Raw genomic sequence first — 6,000 nt, forward strand, 5'->3', positions numbered from 1 at the left:
TTCTATGTGGGCTCATGCACAGATTTTTTAGGGCTCCTTAGGTAGCTATCCCGTATAGCCTCTACAGACTTGTCACTAACTGATGGCCTACCAGAACAGGGTTTCTCCACCAAACTGCCAGTTTCCTTCAACTGCTTATCCCACCAAGTAATGTTATTTCTATGTGGTAGAGCTTCGTTATAAATGCGCCGATATTCACGTTGCACTTTGGTCACGGATTCGAATTTAGCGAGCCACAGAACACACTGAACTTTCCTCTGTATCGTCCACATCTCGACTGGCATGGCCGTGGGCTGCTCCACTGTATACACAGTGTTACGTCATCATCTGCGCATGTGCACATGCTGCCACATCGTCTTACAGAAACTGGGAGGGTTTTCCTTTTATTTGGTGCAGATTTCACATTTCTATCATCTTTTGTTGCTTTCCTGTGATCGGTCAAAAGTGCACCATGACTTTACGGACACACTGTATACAAATTTCTGAGAAATATGTTATAATAATTAAGTCAAATATTAAAGAAAAAAAATGAAGTCCAAGCACGCTTTTATGGTAATTAAACAAAATAAATACGACAAAATTAAATTTATTCTGACATTAAAAAAATTTTTATGTTACATTTTTATGAGTTATACTTTTTAGAATTCATAAAAAAGAGGGATTAAAAATTAAAAAACAGCAAAAAGTTATCTTTTTATATATATATAGATATATTCTTAGTAACATTTAGTAAATTTGGCAGGTCCCAGCGTGAATGTGTTAAGTTTTTCCATTCTTGTGTTTATGAGAAACATGAGCCTGATGTGTCCTAGCGATTTCTTCAATGTTTGGGCATCTATTTGAAAGGCAAACTCATTTCCTCATCAATACATTGAAGAATTCCTCTCTTTTTTACTTTTAACTGTGTTGAGTGCAGAAAACCCCCACCATACGTATCATCTTAACTTTACACCAAACAAAGGATGGAAGAAACTTGCCTCCAGTCTTTCCAGGGAACATGGGGAGTAGTGTAAACAATCCAGCACCACAGTTTAACAGCCTTTTGCAACCTAATCAGGCAAGTGAGGTGGGGGGTTGGGCCGACTGTCAGCCTATAGCCAATTCCCCACACCTCTGTCCCCCCAAAATCTAAACTCCAAAAACCCTGCTGGTTTTTTGTCTCCAACAGGCACATATTTCTCTGGAATACCATAGGGCGCACCTGGGAATCGTCTAGGGCGCACCAGTGCACCCTGGTACACTCTTTGAGAACCTCTGGCCTAGGGGCTGCCCAGTGAGGAGAGCGGAGCACTTGGTGGGCCCACAAAGCAAAGCAGTGGAGCACAGGGAAACTGCTGTGTGACACAGTAATGGCGGGCACGTGCCATTCTGCATTTGTCTACACCCGCAGAATGGACAGCACAGAGACTGAGTCCTGACGTGAACTATGGACTTGAGTTACCAATGGTGCACGCCGCACCCACGCAAGCTGTTGACAGTAGGGCCAATGCGTGCAGGGTAGGGAGAGGGGGCCACATGACAACTCTGCGCTTTCTGCTCTTTTTGTTGTTGTTGTTCATTTACAACTGCTCCAAAAAATAAAGTCTGACTTGACAGGGGGTGAGAGGACTCTTTGACTCTCTTTCTCTTCAACACTCTTTGCCTCCCAAGAGGGAAAAAATTAACTTTATATGAACAAGGCATTATAACTTTTCAAAATATTTTCATAATGGTTATCTCACTTGTCCCTCACAGAAATGATCTATTTGCAGAGGGACATTTCTCAAACTGTTATTCTGACAAGTTGGTATGAAATCAGGCATCTCTCCGGCTGGCCAGACTTCATGGCCTGGGCCCTTCATGGCCCTTGCTGGCTGATGGCCCCCAGCTTCCCCCACCTGGTGCCTGCCTCCCATCCCCTTCTTCTTTGTGCGTTTCTGAATCGGAGCCCCATCTAGAGTTTTCTGAGCTTGGGAGACTTGTGACTTCTGAATCCATTTCTTTTCCCCATTTTTTTCTTTCCCTTCCTCCCCTACTAACTTCCCACAACCAGGACGATCAAAGGGTCTCTTCCTCCCCCACTTTCCTCTTTGTGTGGGTCATGGAAACACAGAATCTCACCATTGGATATTGGAAATCTTGGAGATTCTTATTATTGCCTGTTTGTACAATGAGGAATACTGAGGCCCGGAGGTGACTTAGCCAAGGTCACACCACTCCGTTAGTGGCAGAAATTAGTATTAGAATCAGGCTTCTGACCACCAGCAAGAGTCCCTCCCACCACATCACAACTACCTTTATTCGCTGGACTAAATGCATTGGAAGGAAATCAGGCCACCTGGATTCTAAGCTTCCCTCAAGACTAGCTGGGCGATTTTTCATCTGCTTTGTGCAGTTAACTCAGGCCTCGCCTGTGACACTTGGAAATGGCATTTGGGCTTTGGATGAGCCTTTACAAACACATTCTTCTTTACATCCTCTAGTACAAGCACTGGCCCAGGGATGGGGAGGTCTGGCTTCCCATGGTTCCATTGTTCACCTCAGGGATGTTAACTCTCCTTAGTGACTACAGTGAAGGTGCTGCCCAATCATTTTGTCTCCAGCCTGGTCTTACCCTTATGAACTCCTATCATGTAGTGGAAGGGCAGACCCAGAGGTAGGATCCCAGCAGCTGCCTCTGGTAAACTCTCCTTCACCTTGGATGGGTCTCGTTTCTGTTTGTGTTTTGAAGAAAGAGATTCAATGAGAAGATATTTGCTCTTTTGTAGGTGGGAGAAGAAGGAGCAATGTCCAGAGCTCTTGGTTACTTTGCCTCCAGGGCTTGGCCAGGCTGCTTCCCCTATATTCTCACTCTGTGCCTTTGACCAAAACCAGAAGGAAGGCAGGGATGCTTGCAAAGCTGGATTCTGCCCAGGGAAGAAAAAGGAACAATAGACGTTTTGAACACACACACACACACACAGTCTGCTGATTTGATTGGTGCCTCAAGGCTGCCCGTGGGAACCCAGCCCGCCCTCTCAGGATGCCTGGGGCTTGTCACGCAGCCCACATCGGGGGAGCAGACATCCTGGTTCCCACTCACCTCCTTGGAGCCTGTGACCTAGGCCAGCCCACCAAGTTTGGGCCTCTGCACATCCGGACCATGTTATCTCAGGATCCTGGGACTCCTTGGCTCCCTTGTCCTGCCTCCTTCCCTCCCTGTGGACACGTAGCCACCACACACTTCTCGGAGGGCTATTTCTAGCTGAGGGGCCAGTAATTCAGTTTCAACTTGTCAGGTCAAGCCGTCTGTGTGCTGCAGCTGGAACAGGCGGCCTGACACGTTGTGGGTTCAACAGAGTGCAGGATGTTGGGGCTTCCGGAGGCAGGCATCCCCCAGCCTGCTGGAGGTCATGGTTGCTGAGACGTGGGGGTGGGGGGCAGACAGGATGCTTCTGCCGCCTGATTGGGAGGAGCTGAGTGTCTAGAAGGAGAGGTGAGAACTCAGCCTCCTCACACCTCCAGCGGGTCCCTGTACTCTGACCTACTGCAGCCCTTTCCTGGCCTGAGTCAAGTTTCTTTAGCATAGCTCAGAGTATGCACAGTCCTGTGGTTGAATGAAGGCCCTGAGTGCAACAGTCTGGGTCAGAGCCAAATTGTGCCCAATACCAGGTACGCCATTTTGTCAATTAGTGTTTTATTTTAAGGGAGAGAGACACACACAGAGAGATGAAAAGTATCAACTCATAGTTGTCTTCTCCTATGTGCCTTGAAGGGATGGTGGTGGGGGCTCCAGCCAAGCTAGTGACCCCTCGCTCAAGCCAGCAACCTTGGGCTTCAATCCAGTCACCATGGGGTCATGTCAATGATCCACGCTCAAGCTGGCGACCTTGGGGTCTCGAACCTGGGTCCTGAATGTCCCAGGCTGATGCTCTATCCACTGTGCCAGTCAGGCACCATTTTGTCAGTTTACCTCACCTCGTGGAACCTGAGTTTCCTTATCTGTAAAAAAAGAGAAAAGAATCGTACCTTCCTCATTAGATTGTTGACAGGATCTAAAACCACGCATAAAACTTCATCTCCTGCGCAGTGGTCATGTAGCTCTGCTTCATATACAGCAAGTGTTTATAGTAGTTATTGTTTCTCTTCCAAACTCCCACCTCCTACCACAGCTGCAAATAGTTCCAACATGGAGCTAGAATCAGAATTCCTGACCAGAGACTTTCAGCTTTATTGTTATTTCGGAAGCCTGGCATGTTTTAGGTGCTTAATACCTTTTTGCTAAATGGAAGAATGAATTCTTCACTTATTTTGATATGATGGAACAGCTGAACTTGTAATGGAAACAAAAAATAAACAAGAAACCTGGGTTCAAATCCCAGCTGCATCCAGGGCTGGTGTAGCCTGACCGACTAGGACACGCATTCTCAGCATCCTCCAATCTCCTCACTGTCAAGAAGGAACCCTGGTTCCAGCCCAGTCTTCTTGCCAAGGTTGTGGGGACAAGCAGGCAAAGGGCCTGACACTGCTTTGGAAGCAGTGAGGGGCTGTGACATTCTAGGCAGATTACTCTGTCTTCAATGACTTCAGACATTCTACTCCAGGAAGATAAGACTGTTCTGTTCACTTACCCTCTTACTGGCTGTCATCTTGATCAAATTACTTGGAATCTCTGAGCTTAGTTAACATGTCTGTAAAATTGGGATATATCATACTAACTGCCTCATATGCGAACACTTGACCCATGATAGGTGCCCAGCATTCCCTCCCATTTCTTATATAAATATTTCTTCAAGGTACCTGACAGCCTCTAATAAGTGTGTGCATATTACATTTTCATTGCTACTTCCATAAAGGTTTCTCCAGGTGAGAGGAACCGAATATCCAATTATTCAATGAATGTGTTTACGTGCCTAATATATACCAGACATTGTGCTAGATTCAGAGATAAATGGGCGAAAAGATATTGTTCTTGTCCAGGGGTTCCCAAACTACGGCCCGCGGGCCACACGCGCCCCCTGAGGCCATGTATCCGGCCCGCCGCACTTCCGGAAGGGGCACCTCTTTCATTGGTGGTCAGTGAGAGGAGCACAGGATGCGTCGCTCATGTACAGTACTACTTCCATTTTGTTTTTTTACTTTAAAATAAGATATGTGCAGTGTGCATAGGGATTTGTTCATAGTTTTTTATATAGTCCGGCCCTCCAATGGTCTGAGGGACAGTAAACTGGCCGCCTGTGTAAAAAGTTTGGGGACCCTGTTCTTGCCTTTCAGAAATTTACAGGTAACAAGGAAAGGCACCTGCTAGAAAGAAAACGACACTGAGTGTCATTTGTGCGATGAAGGCTCTGTGCTTATGGGATGCTGGTAGCCAGTAGGTAGAGTCTCTGACTGGCCAGGGGAAGTCAAGGTGGGCTTCACAGAATGGTTGACAGCTGAGCAGAGTTTTGAAGGATTATGGGTTAGCCACATAGCAAGTTGTGACACAGGGAGGTTATTTCAAAGGGGCAATCACCATGTGGAGATACAGAGTCATGAAAGAACAGGATGCCTTTGGGAAGGTGTAAGAATTTCAGTAGAAATATTCTACAAAGGAGGTGTGAAGTATTGGTAAGCAAAGAAGGAAAAGGTAACCAGCGTTGAATTACAGATGCACTTGTATGACCTATTAAGGAATGTAGGGTAGAACTTCAGCCTATGAGGACACCCTGTAAATTCTGAGCAGAGAATAAGCATGGTTAAACTCATGTTTCAGGATGATCACTCTGGTAGCAGTGTGGTGAGTAACTATGAGGAGGAATAAGACTCTATGTCTGGCCTGACCTGTGGTGGTGCAGTGGATAAAACATTGACTTGGAATGCTGAGGTTGCCAGTTCGAAACCTGTGTTTACTGGGTCAATGCACATAAGAGAAGCAACTGCTATGAGTTAATGTTTCCCACTACTCACCACCCCCTTTTTTCTCTCTCCAATCTCTAAAACAAAGATGATATGTACAGAGACCAGTTAGCAAAATCTCAAAATATTCTAGATAAGAGAAGG

Source organism: Saccopteryx bilineata, chromosome 2 (assembly GCF_036850765.1).
Source record: "Saccopteryx bilineata isolate mSacBil1 chromosome 2, mSacBil1_pri_phased_curated, whole genome shotgun sequence".
Classification (NCBI taxonomy): Eukaryota; Metazoa; Chordata; class Mammalia; order Chiroptera; family Emballonuridae; genus Saccopteryx; species Saccopteryx bilineata.